The 19060-nt window shown below is 48.6% G+C and overlaps 1 protein-coding gene across 3 annotated transcripts in view; it reads right to left on the bottom strand.

Annotated features, from left to right (window-relative positions):
- Nucleotides 1-19060, bottom strand: part of SCGN (secretagogin, EF-hand calcium binding protein) — a 116407-nt gene that overhangs the window by 74228 nt on the left and 23119 nt on the right. The window lies entirely within an intron of this gene.

The raw sequence follows: 19060 nt of genomic DNA, 5'->3' as shown, positions 1-19060 counted from the left end.
TAGTAGCGACTGAGTCAGGAGGACAAAGCGGGCGGTCAGTTCAGCAGCTCAGAAGGAGGACCATGGCAACTTACTGGTAGTAGTACCATAACACCAAAAAATTAACCAAGGTAGGCACTAGGCAGGTAGTAACTGTCTTTATAAAGGCAGGCATAGTTAACAACAGCACATGCAGCAGCCACTTTATGTCCCCCTGTGTCCGACAATAGGGGCCAGGAACTCACCTTCCACCCAAGCCTGGTTGATTTTCAGGAAGGTGAGTTTGTCCACAGAGGCGTGGGAGAGCCGAGAGCGCTTCTCTGTGACCACGCCACCGGCCGCACTAAAGCATCTCTCTGAGAGGACACTGGAAGGAGGGCAGGATAGGAGTTCCAGGGCGTACTGGGAAAGCTCGCTCCAGATGTCCAGTCTCTTGACCCAGTACTCCAAGGGGTCCACGGGGCTGTCGGTGTCATTAAGCCCGCTGGATGACTCCATATAGTCAGACACCATGGTGGTCAGTCGTTGCTTGTGCTGGTTGGTGGTGGATGCTGTGGCGGGCACCTCTGTTCTGGGCTGCTGCACTGCATACAGGCTCTTGCTTAGGCTCTTCAGGTCTCCGGGGCGCCAGTTGCTGCTGCTACTGCTGGTGGTTGTTGTTGTGCTGCTAGTGGCAATGGCAGGCACCTCTTGCTGGCTTGGCAGAGCAGTTACAGTGGGGGTGGAAGGCTGGGGGAATGCTTCCTGTAGTCTGCGCTCAAGGGCCTCCTTCAACTCCCTTGTGCGTTGCTCGGTGGTGGATGGCGTCATTAAGTCTCCCAGCTTCCCCTTCAGACGGGGATCAAGCATCAAGGTAATCCAGATGTCCTCCCTTGAACGCATATGGATCACCTGGGGGTCCCTGCGAAGGCAGCGCAACATGTGCACAGCCATGGGAAACAAGTGGGCCCTGCCAGCAAGATCTTCCTCGTCCTCGCCATTGTCCCATAACGCATGCCTGTCCTCTTCCTGTGCCATGTCGTTGTCCTCCTCAAACCGCCATCCACGTACAACGCCTGCTGCACTCTGCTCCTCCTCCTCCTCCTCATTCAGGTTAGGGACCTCCAACTCTTCCACTACCTGCTGTGAGCCCTCCTCTGAGCTGGACTGTGATGCCATCTGCTCTTGTTATTCCAACTGCCTCAGGGCTTCACCCCCACGCTCAATTAAATTGTCCATTGCCTGCTCCAGTAGACAAACCAAGGGCACCCACTGGCACACAGAGGCCCGCTCCTCACTGACCATCTTGGTTGCCTCCAGGAAGGGACTCAGCACCAGGCATACTTGCTGCATCAGTGTCCACTGAGTGGCAGTAATCATGGGGACTTGCTGGTTGCTGGGGACACTTGGGTCTAGCATGTAGGCCCTAAGAGCCAGCCTGTGCTGACACAGCCGCTCCAACATGGCCAGAGTCGAATTCCAGCGAACTGGCATGTCGATGATCATCCGGTGTTGTGGCCTTCCATACTGCTGCTGTAAGGTGGACAAGAGTGCAGAGGCAGTGGCTGACAGGCGGAAAAAGCGTACCACCGCCCGGGCATCCTGCAGAAGCTCGCTCATCCCCTGGTAGGTGCGCAAGAAGCGCTGCACCACAAGATTGAGCACGTGGGCCAAGCAGGGGATGTGCTGGAGGTTTCCCTGCTGCACTGCTGCCACCAGGTTGGCCCCATTATCGGCTGCCACATACCCCACTTCCAGGCCTCTGGGGGTCAGCCACCTCCGCTCCTGCTTCCTGAGGGCGGCAAGGACGTTGGTGGCCGTAAGCCTCTCCTTCCCCAGGGTCACCAATTTTAAAAGAGCTTGGCAGTGCCGAGGCTTGGCGCTGCTGCTGCCGAGGCGGGCTTGCTTTCCGGGTACAGAGGGAGTGTCATGACAGGACCCTTCTGCATCCCCCCTGATCCCGCGTGGTGGCACCACTAGCTGGGCTGATGCGCTCTTGTCCTCCCTCCCTTCCATCAGTGTCACCCAGTGGGCCGTAAAGGACAGGTAGCGACCTGTCCCAAATCTGCTACTCCACGAGTCCATGGTCACGTGGACCCGCTTGCCCACAGAGTAGTCCAGGGAACGGGCCACGTTTTCCACCGCAAACTTGTGGAGTGCTGGGATCGCGCTCCTGCTGAAATAGTGGCGACTGGGGACTTGCCACTCGGGGATGCAAAATTGGAGCAGCGTCCACATGGCGCTCCCCTCCTGCACCAGGGAGTAGGGAAGCAGCTGTGATGCCATGGCCCGGGCCAGCAAGCCATTTAGTTTGCGGATCCGCCTGTGGCTTGGAGGCAGAGGCTTGGTCAGACCCTGAAAGGTGTCGCTCAGCAGGGTCTGACCACGCTGGGATGCAGGGGAGACAGAGGAGAGAGACGAACACTGGCTGCCAGCCTCAATGTCTGTGTCCTGAGTAGCCGAGGTGGACGAGCGCTTGCGTGCTACTACTGCTGCTGCTGTGGGGGATTCACGACCCTGAGGGAGGGATGATGCTGCTGCGCTGGTGGGCCTTCTGCTCTCAGGAACCCCTGCCAGCAGTGCCTGCTTCCTCTTAAAGTCCGCATACTCGCGGCAGTGGCGGCTTCTCAGGTGGCCCTGGAGGGATGAGGTACCCATCTTGCTCAGACTTTTCCCACGGCTCAATCTTTTGCTGCATAACCTGCACACCGCATACCTTTTGTCATCAGTACATTCCTCAAAGCAATCCCACACTGGTGACTTTAATTTACTGCGGCCCCCACTAGCAGAGGGTGCAGCGGAACAATGTGTGGTAGTAGTTGCCGGGGGTTGCATGGTGGTGGTGCCGGCTGAAGCAGTGTCCTGTCTACTTCCTCCACGCCCACTGCTGCCGATGCCCCTGCCCCTGCCTGACATATGGCGATATCCTTGCCTAGGCCGAGGTGACTCGTCATCCTGCTCTGCCTCTGATCATTCTTCCACGGACTCAGCAGGCTGCACATAGTTAGGGTCCACAACGTCGTCATCATCAGCAGCATCATCATAATCCAGCTCTTCCTCTGACTCTACCACCTCCTCTTGTGTCCCTACATCCCCAGACACAGACCCCTCTTCTTCATCACCAGAACTCAACAACGCTTGTGATTGTGGCCCGATCTCAATCTCTGCCACATCGGTCCCCAGTAAGTCCTGAGCTTCTTGCATCAGCAGGTTCCCAGAAGCCGGACTGAGGGACAGAACGCTGTCATCCTGGGAGGGCTGCTGACCAGTGGGTGCTGGGGTGGATGTCACAACAAGCGTGGGACGTTGGCTGCTGCTGCTGCTGCTGCTGCTGCTGCTTGGAGTGGTGCTCACAGTAGAGGTCTGGGAGGAAGTCATGATGTCCATGAGTACGTCAGGTTCCATTTGCTCAACCACCACACGGGGACCAGAAACTTTAAAATATTTGGACAATGGCGTCCGCTGACTCGGCCCAGGCTTTGCTGCCCCCCTTTCTGCTGCATTACGACCACGTACAGCTGGGCGTCCTCTCCCTGGACGTGGAGCAGTCCCAGAAGTGGCTGAGGCAATTGAACTCCCTTTCCTCTCACCCCGCGAAACCCTGCCAGACATGTTGCTAGTAATGAATCACTGGATGCAGTGGGAACAGTACAAGGTCACTGAATGATGCACCAGGCACAGTACAACAGCACTGAAGGATGCAGTGGGCACAGTACAAGGTCACTGAAGGATGCAGTGGGCTCAGCAGTGGGCACTGGATATATAACTAGGTCACTGAAGGATGCAGTGGGCACAGTACAAGGTCACTGAAGGATGCAGTGGGCACAGCAGTGGGCACTGGATATACAACTAGGTCACTGAAGGATGCAGTGGTCACAGTACAAGGTCACTGAAGGATGCAGTTGGCACAGCAGTGGGCACTGGATATACAACTAGGTCACTGAAGGATGCAGTGGGCACAGCAGTGGGCACTGGATATACAACTAGGGCACTGAAGGATGCAGTGGGCACAGTACAAGGTCACTGAAGGATGCAGTGGGCACAGCAGTGGGCACTGGATATACAACTAGGTCACTGAAGGATGCAGTGGGCACAGTACAAGGTCACTGAAGGATGCAGTGGGCACAGCAGTGGGCACTGGATATACAACTAGGTCACTGAAGGATGCAGTGGGCACAGTACAAGGTCACTGAAGGATGCAGTGGGCACAGCAGTGGGCACTGGATATACAACTAGGTCACTGAAGGATGCAGTGGGCACAGTACAAGGTCACTGAAGGATGCAGTGGGCACAGCAGTGGGCACTGGATATACAACTAGGTCACTGAAGGATGCAGTGGTCACAGTACAAGGTCACTGAAGGATGCAGTGGGTACAGCAGTGGGCACTGGATATACAACTAGGTCACTGAAGGATGCAGTGGGCACAGTACAAGGTCACTGAAGGATGCAGTGGGCACAGCAGTGGGCACTGGATATACAACTAGGTCACTGAAGGATGCAGTGGGCACAGTACAAGGTCACTGAAGGATGCAGTGGGCACAGCAGTGGGCACTGGATATACAACTAGGTCACTGAAGGATGCAGTGGGCACAGTACAAGGTCACTGAAGGATGCAGTGGGCACAGCAGTGGGCACTGGATATACAACTAGGTCACTGAAGGATGCAGTGGGCACAGTACAAGGTCACTGAAGGATGCAGTGGGCACAGCAGTGGGCACTGGATATACAACTAGGTCACTGAAGGATGCAGTGGGCACAGTACAAGGTCACTGAAGGATGCAGTGGGCACAGCAGTGGGCACTGGATATACAACTAGGTCACTGAAGGATGCAGTGGGCACAGTACAAGGTCACTGAAGGATGCAGTGGGCACAGCAGTGGGCACTGGATATACAACTAGGTCACTGAAGGATGCAGTGGGCACAGTACAAGGTCACTGAAGGATGCAGTGGGCACAGCAGTGGGCACTGGATATACAACTAGGTCACTGAAGGATGCAGTGGGCACACAAGGATGTCACACTGTGTAATGAGATGCTCATATGCCAGCGAGCGAGCAGTGGGCACTGGGCACGGCACAAGGTCACTGACAGAATGAATGAACAGCGCTGGCAGAGAGTGGCGGCGCCGGCGGTGTGACTGGCTGCCTGCAAATAGTACAAGTGTATAACTGTCACTGGAATATACAAGTGAACACTGCAGCTGCACTAACCTGCCTGCCTGCACTACACACAGATAATCCCCACTTCCACTACACTGACTACACTGCAGCACTGAACCTGCCTGCACTACACACAGTTAAATAAGACTAGACTCCCACACTCCCACTACACTACACTGACTACAACTAACTACAGCAATCACTCACTGACTAGCTAACTGTGTACAGTATAAGAGCAGTGTTAGCAAAAAAAACGCTTTGTTTTTAACACAATAAATGCACTTGCTCAAACAACAATGGCCTGGAGATAATCCTCTCAGCACCACAGTCTAGCAAGGACAGAGCTTTTCCATCATGGCCGCCGCTTTATATTCAGGAGGGGAGGGCATAGCTCCCCTCCTGTGATTGGTTGCTAGGGCCTGGCTGGGGCACTCTGATTGGCCTGCAATGTGTCACTTCCGCATAGTTTGACGCATTTCCGCAAACCACGACTTCAGCGCCGGGTTTCACGAGCGTGAATGCGGATTTCTGTCCGCATTCACGCGAAGCCGAAGCCGAAGTAGATTTTCGTGGTTGAAAATCTATTCACGGCTTAGCGTGTCCGAGGCGGAATGCGTCAAAATGGTCGTGAATCCACGCGTAAGCGTGATCACGACCTGGCGGTGAGCACCACTGATTAGATGCACTTCATTAAAGACAATACCATCCTTTGCTATTTATGAACGGCGACTCTTCAATGCAATGCCGCTCCGAAATCTGCCTGCAAATGCACAGAAATATGTAAAGGCAAACTTTGACTCAAATAGGCGCCATTATCACCAAAAAGTTAGGAGAGCGAAAAAGGGCCAATTCACTGCAAGATCAAACTGGAGAAAAACAGCCAGTTGCTTAGCACTATATTAACTCTTTCATGCAGAGAAGGTGGAAAAACATCACAGCATATTTATTTGTGTGCTAGGCTCTGTACATACTAATGTCTATCTCATCATGTCACATGTCACTTAAGGTTCCCGTAACCACTTCACTAACTGAAGGGTTTTTCCCCTTCTGTACCAGAGCAATTTTCACCTTTCAGCGCTCCTTCCATTCATTATCTATATCTTGTTTTTTTCTCTTTTCAGCTGTTATTTCTGGCATCTGGCTTGGCCAACTCTGAACACTGGTTGTGCCCTTCCATCTTCCGGTATCATGAGCAGAGAATGTGTAGCAAGTACAGATCGTACAGCGATGATGTTCCTGAACATAGGCAACAATCAAGCTCAACCTCTGCAAATTCAAGATTCACAAAACCTCCTCTGCCCATCATAGAGAAAAGACCTAGAGCCTGGCATCACTACCAAAGGCCCTTCTTCAGTACTTGTATTAGGTCTTCACTGGTGTTGTGATGGTAACATTAACCTCTAAATGTGCTTTAAATAGAGGTAATCAATTAACACACTGTTCCCCTGCCCCACTTACACCTTTTTCCACTACGGTTGTCCTGTGCAGGCTTTGGTGTTCCATATCAATTGATATGTATGAGTGCTTGAGGGGTCACTTGGGCCCATAGCTGTACTAGGCAGTAAAAAGCATCAAGCCATACAAAGCTAGCAGTGGCAGTAATGCAGATGATATTACATGTGAACTTATACTAAACGGTTTAACCTAGTAAATGACCAGATAGTTATCTATTCTTTACTACATATTATAGTATATGCCAACCATTTGAAAGCCAGCAGACTTTTAAAGCATAAGAAAAACAATGGCATGAGTTGTGGACATAACGCTGACTGAGCAGAATGTGCGTACATTTATCCACCTCTCACTCCAAGGCTTCAAATCAAAATGTCCACGAAGATGTTATTTGTCTCAGTGGTTTCAATTTCCATTCACCATCATGTCATCATCGCTATTTTCCTACATATACTGTGCAGCGGGTGACACTGATTTGACAGGGGCTGTCAGATAAAAGAGCAGGCCATTGCTACCCGGCAGAAAAGAGCTCCTCTAGTCTTAAGGCGTCTGCTGCTGTCATTCTCCTAATGAGAAGATAACACGGATTGGGTTCCACACCACACTCTTAAAATATCAGGAATCTATGTAACCAGTTGTCATGAATCTAGATTTGTCATTTTCTATGCCAAGTGCACAAAGTCAAATACTATAAGTCCTCATTTAAACAAAGCTTATATATAAATTTCAGATACCCTGTCTGTACTACCTGAATAAAAATAAAAATAAAAAAACAAACTAACAAAAAGTATCGCAGATTGCAGCACATATGCTCAGAGTAGTGCGTTTAACACCAGGAAAGAAGTGATAAGATTATATATACCCTTCTCAGCTCTGCAAGTGTACAAGGGACATTTTCAAGACCAGGCTTGAGGACCTCGGAGTGGACTTGGAGTCTTGGTATAAAAATCAATTAGTGAGGTGACTTTCTATACAACCTTATTACTAAACTGCATCAGTGTTGCCAACCGCCCGTAAATTTACGGGCAGCCTGTAAATTTTTATACAAATTAAGCTGCCCGTGAATTCCGTAAGGAATTCAGCAGCGTCCGTAAAAGGGCCGCCCGCTCTGTTGCAGGACAGCAGCGCAGTGGAGGAAGAGCTGTGGGCAGCGGTGGAGAAGGGGGGCAATCTCCCCCCCCTTCTCTCACCTTACTGCTCTCCCTCCCTCGCTGACTGTCCCCCTCCGACGAGTGACTGGCAGTGGCGCTTGGCAGCGGGCGGGACTTACCTTCCGTCTCGCTCCTGTGCCGGAAGCTCTGCTGCTCTGGTCTGGACCAGACCAGAGTAGCGGCAGATCATCCCGCGCCGGCGACGAGAGAAGACGCAGGTAAGTTCCGCTCGCTGCCGCCTGCCACTGCCAGTCACTCGTCTACTGGGTGGGCACATATACATCTGGCTACATCAACTGGGCACATATAACCCTGGCTACATCTACTGGGGACATATACATCTGGCTACATCTACTGGGGACATATACATCTGGCTACATCTACTGGGGACATATACATCTGGCTACATCTACTGGGCACATATAAATCTGGCTACATCTACTGGGCACATATACATCTGGCTACATCTACTGGGCACATATATACCTCTGGCTACATCTACTGGGCACATATACATCTGGCTACATCTACTGGGCACATATAACCCTGGCTACATCTACTGGGCACATATAACCCTGGCTACATCTACTAGGGACATATAACCCTGGCTACCCATGGGCACATATACCTCTGGCTACATCTACTGGGCACATATAACCCTGGCTACATCTACTGGGCACATATAATCCTGGCTACATCTACTGGGCACATATACCTCTGGCTACATCTACTGGGCACATATACCTCTGGCTACATCTACTGGGCACATATACATCTGGCTACATCTACTGGCCACATATAACCCTGGCTACATCTACTGGGGACATATATATCTGGCTACATCTACTGGGGACATATACATCTGGCTACATCTACTGGGCACATATACATCTGGCTACATCTACTGGGCACATATAACCCTGGCTACATCTACTGGGCACATATAATCCTGGCTACATCTACTGGGCACATATACCTCTGGCTACATCTACTGGGCACATATAACCCTGGATACATCTACTGGGCACATATACCCCCTGGCTACATCTACTGGGCACATATAACCCTGCCTACATATACTGGGGACATATACCTCTGGCTACATATAGTGGGCACATATGTCTGCTGGCTACATATACTGAGGACACTGGCTGTTTGCCATTATGTGCATTTACTGGTGAAAAGCTGTCTCTTATGTGCATTTACTGGTGAAAAGCTGTCTCTTATTATGTGCATTTACTGGTGAAATGCTGTCTCTTATTATGTGCATTTACTGGTGAAATGCTGTCTCTTATTATGTGCATTTACTGGTGCAAAGCTGTCTCTTATTATGTGCATTTACTGGTGCAAAGCTGTCTCTTATTATGTGCATTTACTGGTGAAAAGCTGTCTCTTATGTTCATTTACTGGGGAAAAGCTAGCTCTCATTACGTGCATTTACTGGTGAAAAGCTGTCTCTCATTACGTGCATTTACTGGTGAAAAGCTGTCTCTCATTACGTGCATTTACTGGTGAAAAGCTGTCTCTCATTACGTGCACTCACTGGTGAAAAGCTGTCTGTCATTACGTGCATTTACTGGTGAAAGGCGGTCTCTTATGTGCATTTACTGGTGAAAAGCTGTCTGTCATTACGTGCATTTACTGGTGAAAGGCGGTCTCTTATGTGCATTTACTGGTGAAAAGCTGTCTGTCATTACGTGCATTTACTGGTGAAAGGCGGTCTCTTATGTGCATTTACTGGTGAAAAGCTGTCTGTCATTACGTGCATTTACTGGTGAAAGGCTGTCTCTTATGTGCATTTACTGGTGAAAGGCTGTCTCTCATTATGTGCATTTACTTGCCATGCCCACTTTAGTCGCCGCAAATTTCCTCGAACATGTTGCCCCCTACCCATTTGACTGCCCCCTCATATGTGCCAGTCTAGAACCGGCCCTGTACCCCTGGCTACATATACTGGGCACATATACCCCTGGCTACCTGTTCTGGGGACATCTCTCCCCCTGGCTACCTGTTCTAGGGACATCTATACCCCTGGCCACCTATTCTGGGGACACCTATAGACCTGGGGCTACCTATTTTTGGGGAACCACTGCTGTCAGATTGAATGTATTTTGGAAGAACCTCTGCCAGATTACGTGGATTTTTGGTGAAATGCTGTAAGATTACATGTATTTTGGGGGAAGGGGGGGAAACACTATGGCAGAGCTCAAACTTCCCTGGCAGACCTTTCACAGCAATATTAAAATCATGTATATTTGGCCCCACCCACGACCACGCCCACATTCTGTTGCGTGGCCACGCCCATTTTCGGCGCGTAGCGCGGCGCAGGGTGTTTTGTCAGTAAAAAAAATCTTTTGTCATTAAATTTTTAGGTATTTGTCAGTAAAAAATAACGTGAAAGGTTGGCAACACTGCACAGTACTGGTAGGTGGCTCCTCTCCTTCTGCTTTCTTTTGGTATCATGTGGCATGGTAGTTAGAAGAGGAAGATGCAGCAGCAGTGCTGGAAGAGGGAGCAAGGTAAGTCAGCGTTTTTTTTTTCTTTTACTCTGGTACATGTGGTCTCTTTACTCAGCTGTGTGGTGGACCCTCACATGATGATTAATGCAACTGGTGTCCAGCTGTTTAGTTTTTTTTGGTCCTTTTAAAGTGCTGATGACGTGATGCTGCTATTTCTCACAATATACAATGGGGGGGGGGGGGGGTAGCTTTTCTGCTTCCTCCCATTTCAGGCATTATCTGTGGAAGGCTGCTTGTTGACTTACCTACCCTGCTATTTCTCCATTGGCTGAGCTCCTCCTCTTCCTCCAATGAGTAATGTAAGAGTTGGACGTTAGTGTTTGGTACCGTAAGTCTTGGTCCTGTCTCTCTGGTTGAGTCCTTCATCAACACCCTTTATACAGAGTGCTAAAACGGGTCCTCAGATTACTTGTTGATTAACTTGTTACAGAGTATCTGGGGGAATCAACTTGGGAGAAAGCAGAGAGCCAATCTGATCATTTCTCCCTACACATGTGGTATTTCTTGGACCTGGGAAGAGGAAGTGGTGGGTTTAGTTGACCAGTGTTGGGTCATCCATTCTACAACATTCTTAATGGGCTGTAAGTTGTAAAGTAAGGCAGAGATGGGGTTTAAGAAATAGCAGGAATGTGTAACCTCTTTTAGTCTGTGTCATTTTATTAAATCTTTATTAAGCTAGACCTGGTTAAGGAGCCAATTTCTACCATCTTCTACCCCCAACCTCTTCAGCCCCTTTTTCAACAATATTATGTAATTAATTGCTGAAATGTAGATTGAAGAATTATAGGTTGAATACAAGAGTTGTTTCCTTAAATATGGCTTAATTGTTTTGTTTATGAGTGGTCAGTATTGGACTCAGAACAATTAAAGTGATGCAGTTTAAAAGTTCAATCATTCAAGTAGTACAACAATAAAAGTGGTTAAAATGACATGAAAATATACAATCTACTGTGACTGGCTGGTTCCCTGCTTGCCTTTTTGAAACAGAAATTGGTTACCAGCACTTAGTACAATCAGACAAAGCTATATTAAAAGCTATACAGACAAAGCTATATTAGAGCCCTTAACCACAACAGAATATTTTCTTTTTCCTCCAAAACCACATACCTATCTCTTCTGCAGCAGAATCACCTAGCTCCAGAGGCACACAAGACCGATATAACTGCCCTAAGTATGTCTTCTCCCTTTTTACACCCTGGGAAGGCCAAATACCTGATGATGCAGATGTCCAATAAGATGACTGCCACTACCAGGATGGTGAAAACTGTTTTCCAACTCATCGTTGGATGCTGAGGAGTGACCAGAGCATTCTGGTCTAGCCCATTGAGTGCCCTGAAATCTGCACTAAAAAATGGTCCGTTCTCGGATTGGAAGGGAACAGATCGGAACGGATGGGAATGGATCCAATGTTAACCTATGGATCCTTTCACATCCGTCCATTCAAACGGATCCGTTCAGCACAATCCGCCAAAGGGACCGCAAGTTTCCTCCTGCAGCAATTTTTCCCAGACTGCTGAGCCCAGTGGATTGGAAACGGAAGCTGAAGCGCTGTATTGGGGGCAATGAGAAAATTCACACTAGTGATGAAATGAACTGTTCTAGCCAGTAAAATTTACTTTGCTGGGAGGGTCTGGGGGAAGGGAGGGGGGGGGGGAAGGGGATGTGGGGAAATGGAACAGAAGCAGCTGAAGGCTGAGTGAAAATGGATCCGCTCGACCGGTAATCAGACCATTTTCACAGATCCGTTTGCCACTTAACACAAGTGTGAACCGGGCCATATGCACATTACCTAAATTATATCTGTACATTTAAAAGGGCAACTACAGTTAAAATTATTATGATTCATATTGTTATACTGAACCACTACAGTAGTAAGTGGATTTTTCATGAAATAGGACTGTCCTTTTAGAGTAAAATTTAGCCTGCTGAAGGTTTCTCATAAAAATGGTCAGAGACATCTCCTATTATATTCTGGGGGAAGAGTCCAACGTGTCATTACTGTCTACTAGAGATGGCCTGAACCTCTGATTTTAGGTTCGCGAACCTCCGCAAACGTTCGCGAACCGCAATAGACTTCAATGGAGAGGCGAACTTTGAAAACTAGAAAAAATTATGCTGGCCACAAAAGTGATGGAAAAGATGTTTCAAGGGGTCTAACACCTGGAGGGGGGCGTGGATGAGTGGGATAGATGCCAAAAGTCCCAGGGAAAAATCTGGATTTGACGCAAAGCAGCGTTTTAAGGGCAGGAATCACATTGAATGCTAAATTGCAGGCCTAAAGTGCTTTCAAACATCTTGCATGTGTATACATCAATCAGGGTGTGTAATTAGAGTACTGCTTCACACTGACACACCAAACTCACTGTGTAATGCACCGCAAGCAGCTGTATGTGCAGTGACGGCCGTGCTGGACTGGTGCGCACCATGGCGAGAGTGCAGGCCGTGGCGGTTTTTCAAGCCCATATGGTCGCCGAGCTGTGGTAGCTCAATGATAGAACAACAGTGACTGTCCAGCTGTTCAAATTTGGTCTGTCCACAATGAAGCAACGACCTTATTATCTTTAATGTGCCCTCCCCACTCCCCCCCGAGACATTCATATAGCCGGCGGTCATTGCTTCATTGTGATTCGCAAGCCCCTTCACCGTGGAAAGGTAATGATCACGAATGGGAATGGGCATATGTACATGCCTTTTGTTTTGTTGTTGCAGCCGCAGTGCAGCCAGAAAAATCAGGCAGGCATGTACACGCACCAGAAAAAGGAGTATAGCGGCCGCTGCTAGCAGCGGCCTTAAAAATTCAGGAATCCGCCTGGAGTCCTGGACCCTGTTGGTGGTGGCGGAGAAGGCAAGCGGACTGCAGGCAGAGATGCTGTGTGTGGGGACTGATTTAGTCTTCAGGCGGGCAGTAGCCCTCCGGGATCCATGCCTCATTAATTTTGATAAAGGTGAAGTACTGAACACTTTTGTGACTTAGGCGACTTCTCTTCTCAGTGACAATGCCTCCAGCTGTGCTGAAGGTCCTTTCTGACAGGACACTTGAGGCAGGGAAAGACAGAAGTTGGATGGCAAATTGGGAGAGCTCTGGCCACAAGTCAAGCCTGCGCACCCAGTAGTCCAAGGGTTCATCATCGCTGCTCACAGTGGCTACATCCACATTCAAGGCCAGGTAGTCGCCTACCTGCCAGTCCAGGCGTTGGTGGACGGTGGATCCGGAATGGCTAAGGTGAGGCATTGTACTGAAGAATGTCCTCATGTCCGACATCACCATGAGATCGCTGGAGCATCCTGTCCTTGCCTGCGTGGACATGGGAGGAGGATTACTGGCAGTGGTACCTTTGCGTTGTGTTGTGACATCGCCCTTAAACACATTGTAAAGCATAGTTGCCAGCTTGTTCTGCATCCTTTCTGCCTTCTGGTGAGTTGGTAACATGTCAGCCACTTTGTGCCTATACCAAGGGTCTAGTAGCGTGGTCACCCAGTACAGCTCATTCCCCTTGAGTTTTTTTATACGGGGGTCCTTCAACAGGCTGGACAGCATGAAAGATGCCATCTGCACAAAGTTGGATCCAGACATACTCTCCATCTCCTCTTGCTCTTCCTCAGTGATGTCAGGCAAGTCCTCCTCCCCCCAGCCACGAACAATACCACAGGGACATTGAGCAGCACAAGCCCCCTGCGACACCTGCTGTGGTTGTTCTTCTCCCGCTGTCTCCTCCTCCACAGCAACACATTCCTCATCATCCGAGTCTGACTCCTCTTCCCCACACCACTCTTCGTCCTCCTCCCCCCTCTGTGCTGTTGAGGAAACATCTAGTTCTGATGCAAATTGCTCCCACAACTGTTCCTGCCATAACTGTTACTCTTCACGCTCCTCCACAGCTTGATCCACCACTCTACACACAGCATGCTCCAGGAAGTAAGCATAGGGGATCAAGTCGCTGATGGTGCCTTCACTGCGACTCACCAGGTTGTTCACCTCCTCAAATGGCTGCATGAGCCTGAATGCATTTCGCATCAGTGTCCAGTTCAGGGGCCAGAACATCCCCATCTCCCCATATTGTGTCCTTCTACTATAATTGTACAGGTAATGGGTGACGGCTTTCTCCTGTTCTAGCAGGGTCGAATTCCAGCGAGTCGGGCGATCACATATCAAGTGTCTCACCGGCAAGTTGTTTCTCTGCTGAATGTCCGCAAAGCGTGCCATGGCCATGTAAGATCGCCTGAAATGCCCACACAACTTCCTGGCCTGCTTCAGGACATCCTCTAAGCCTGGGTACTTTGACACAAATCTTTGAATGACTAGATTGAGAACATGTGCCATGCAGGGGTGACTGGCAGAAATTGGCTTCTTCCGCTCAAAAATTTCCTCCACGGACACCTGGCTGCTGTGGGCAGAGGAGCAGGAACCACTCAAGGTCAGAGGCAGAGTGGAGGAGGGTGGCTGTGAAGGTGCAAGGGAGAAAGCGGCTGAAGACGCTGCACCTGAAGGAGGAAGAGGAGAAGGAGGGTGGCTTTTCTTTTGTGTGCTGTTTTTCCTCAGGTGCTCTTCCCATTGCAGTTTGTGCCTTTTCTCCAGCTGCCTTCGTAAAGCACTTGTCCCTACGTGGGTGTTGGCCTTTCCATGGCTCAATTTTTGCTGGCAGAGAGTACAGATGGCTTTGCTCCAATCTGAGGCACACACACTTAAAAATTTCTAAACCACTGAGCCCCCCTGGGGTGATGGCACTATGGTGGCCTCAGCAGCTGACGTTGAAGGGCATGTTGGCTGGCTGTACATAGGTGGCGATACATGGAGCCGGATGCTGCCACCAGCTGTTTTTGACGTCGAGCTCCCCCTGCTTCTTTCAGCAACTCGTCTCCTCCTACTCCTCTCTGAATCCCCCTCTGAACTGTCCCTCTTTTCATCTCCTCTATTCTGAACATACGTGGGATCCGTATTATCGTCATTATCATAATCATCCTGCCCAGCTTTGCTTGCCTCAGACACCTCCAAAACTGCACCAACAGCAGGTACTTCATCATCCTTATCCTCACACGTTACGTCCATAGTGTCGCATAACTCACACATATGAGGTGGTGTAACTTGCTTAGCGTCTTCATCTTGTTGTTGCAGTAGTGGCTGAGAATCAGTGATTTCATCACCAAATAACTCCTGAGAAGTGTCAAATGCAGCGGATGTGGTGCTTGTAGTAGCGCTGGTGGCTGCGGGAGTTGAGGTGTTCTGTGTTAAATAGTCAACCACGTTCTGACAATCTTGGGAGTTGATGGCACATGCCTTCTTCTGAGCACTGTCCTTTGGGCCAGGGCCACACAAAATCACATCAACACGACCTCGCACAGACCTGCCGGTGCGGGTGGTCTTCCTCTGGGTCTGCCTCTACCTCTTCCTCTACCTGGTTTGTCTGTTTTGTCCATCTAGGGGGGGATGCTAGGTATATGCTGTGATGAGGTGGGTTCACTGAACACAACAGCTAGGTATATGCTGTGATGAGGTGGGTTCACTGAACACAACAGCTAGGTATATGCTGTGATGAGGTGGGTTCACTGAACACAACAGCTAGGTATATGTTGTGAGGTGGGTTCACTCAACACAAAAAGTAGGTATATGCAGTGAGGTGGGTTCACTGAAAACAACAGCTAGGTATATGCTGTGATGAGGTGGGTTCACTTAACGCAAAAGGTAGGTATATGCAGTGAGGTGGGTTCACTGAACACAACAGCTAGGTATATGCAGTGGGGCGGGTTCGCTCAACACAACAGCTAGGTATATGATGTGATGAGGTGGGTTCACTGAACACAACAGCTAGGTATATGTTGTGATGAGGTGGGTTCACTGAACACAACAGCTAGGTATATGCTGTGATGAGGTGGGTTCACTCAACACAAAAGCTAGGTATATGCAGTGATGAGGTGGGTTCACTGAACACAACAGCTAGGTATATGCTGTGATGAGGTGGGTGCACTCAACACGAAAGGTAGGTATATGCTGTGATGAGGTGGGTTCACTCAATGCAAAAGGTAGGTATATGCAGTGAGGTGGGTTCACTGAACACAACAGCTAGGTATATGCAGTGGGGTGGGTTCGCTCAACACAACAGCTAGGTATATGATGTGATGAGGTGGGTTCACTGAACACAACAGCTAGGTATATGTTGTGATGAGGTGGGTTCACTGAACACAACAGCTAGGTATATGCTGTGATGAGGTGGGTGCACTCAACACGAAAGGTAGGTATATGCTGTGATGAGGTGGGTTCACTCAATGCAAAAGGTAGGTATATGCAGTGAGGTGGGTTCACTGAACACAACAGCTAGGTATATGCAGTGGGGTGGGTTCGCTCAACACAACAGCTAGGTATATGATGTGATGAGGTGGGTTCACTGAACACAACAGCTAGGTATATGTTGTGATGAGGTGGGTTCACTGAACACAACAGCTAGGTATATGCTGTGATGAGGTGGGTTCACTCAACACAAAAGCTAGGTATATGCAGTGATGAGGTGGGTTCACTGAACACAACAGCTAGGTATATGCTGTGATGAGGTGGGTGCACTCAACACGAAAGGTAGGTATATGCTGTGATGAGGTGGGTTCACTCAATGCAAAAGGTAGGTATATGCAGTGAGGTGGGTTCACTGAACACAACAGCTAGGTATATGCAGTGGGGTGGGTTCGCTCAACACAACAGCTAGATATATGATGTGATGAGGTGGGTTCACTGAACACAACAGCTAGGTATATGTTGTGATGAGGTGGGTTCACTGAACACAACAGCTAGGTATATGCTGTGATGAGGTGGGTTCACTCAACACAAAAGCTAGGTATATGCAGTGATGAGGTGGGTTCACTGAACACAACAGCTAGGTATATGCTGTGATGAGGTGGGTGCACTCAACACAAAAGGTAGGTATATGCTGTGATGAGGTGGGTTTACTAAACACAACAGCTAGGTATATGCTGTGATGAGGTGGGTTCACTGAACACAACAGCTAGGTATATGCTGTGATGAGGTGGGTTCACTGAACACAACAGCTAGGTATATGCTGTGATGAGGTGGGTTCACTGAACACAACAGCTAGGTATATGTTGTGAGGTGGGTTCACTCAACACAAAAAGTAGGTATATGCAGTGAGGTGGGTTCACTGAAAACAACAGCTAGGTATATGCTGTGATGAGGTGGGTTCACTTAACGCAAAAGGTAGGTATATGCAGTGAGGTGGGTTCACTGAACACAACAGCTAGGTATATGCAGTGGGGTGGGTTCGCTCAACACAACAGCTAGGTATATGCTGTGATGAGGTGGGTTCACTCAACGCAAAAGGTAGGTATATGCAGTGAGGTGGGTTCACTGAACACAACAGCTAGGTATATGCAGTGAGGGGGGTTCACTCAACACAAAAGGTAGGTATATGCAGTAAGGTGGGTTCACTGAACACAACAGCTAGGTATATGCAGTGAGGTGGGTTCACTGAACACAAAAGGTAGTTATATGCAGTGATAAGGTGGGTTAACTAAACACAACAGGTACTAGGTATATGCAGTACTGGGTATTACAATGTGCACCTGTCACACAGGTAGTCACTGAATGTGCTGGGCCTGGCAAGCAGTGGCACACACATAGTATGAATTAGCAAGGCTGTCTATGCAACACAAGTGTCAGTGGGGCACACAGAAAAAAAAATAGATCACAAGAACAAGATTAGCTCTGAAAAGAGCTGTTGTGGGGTGCTATTATAGCAATAAGAATTAGCCAGGAGCAAGTTAACAAGCCAAGAGCCTAACTAATCTTTCCCTAGGAGAAACAGTCTGCAGCAGCTTGCCCTACTCTCACTATAGCAGGCACACGAGTAAGTGTAATGGCCGGCGGAGCCTGCCTTATATAAGGGGGGGGGGAGTGGCTCCAGGAGATAATGTAGCCTGGTTGGCTACAATGGGCCTCCTGACTGTGATGTAGAGGGTCAAAGTTGACCCTAATGGTGCACTATGGGGGCGAATCGAACTTCCGGGAAAGTTTGCCTTCGCTTGCGAACGCGAACCACCGGAAGTTCGCCTGGAACCGTTCGCCGGCGAACCGTTCGGGCCATCTCTACTGTCTACTGCCTTTATGTGAGTTTAATATATATGAGTTGAGAAACAGCTTAAAGATATAATTACATCATATAATGAACCATAAAGTGGCTGTAGCTTGAATTTGTGATGTCCATACAATCAAACTTCATCTGCAACCAAGACGGGATTTCTAAAGACTGAAAAGTAATACAAATGAGATACAATGAATTTGACCATCATGCAACATCACTACTGTATTACCCCTGTATATAATTCACCGAAGACAGTCATGACTATTGCGCAACTTGCCTTTAGCTCACCATTCAAATTCAACAATCTCAAGAAATGTCGATTCCATAAAGGGCATTAGTACAAAATAACCTGATGCACTTCTAAATAAGGTTGTTTTTCCTGTTTGTTTTTCCTATTGTAAGTATGTAAAGTATTATGTGTAACTTTACTACAATTCCTGCTCGTATCTTCCTTATATTGTTGTATTTCAAGAGCTGTTACTAGCTTTAGTATTAACATCAACATAAGTCAAACAGAAGAAATCACAATGGTAACCGAATAACATATTTCACTATTCAAACTATACTCATTAACATGAGTTATAAATATGGTAATCTAGGTTCTTAGAAATCAAGCATGTTATCCATATATCCATATCATAAGCTATCGTGTGCTTTATATATTACTGTAGGAACTGAAGATGCCTGCAAAAGCTTTACAGTTACAAAATGTATGCAACTTTCCAAACAATGCTGCTTT

The sequence above is a fragment of the Hyperolius riggenbachi genome, chromosome 5 (assembly GCF_040937935.1).
Source record: "Hyperolius riggenbachi isolate aHypRig1 chromosome 5, aHypRig1.pri, whole genome shotgun sequence".
NCBI classification, from domain to species: domain Eukaryota; kingdom Metazoa; phylum Chordata; class Amphibia; order Anura; family Hyperoliidae; genus Hyperolius; species Hyperolius riggenbachi.
Note: the sequence above shows the minus strand (reverse complement) of the source record. Positions and strands in the feature narration are given on the sequence as shown.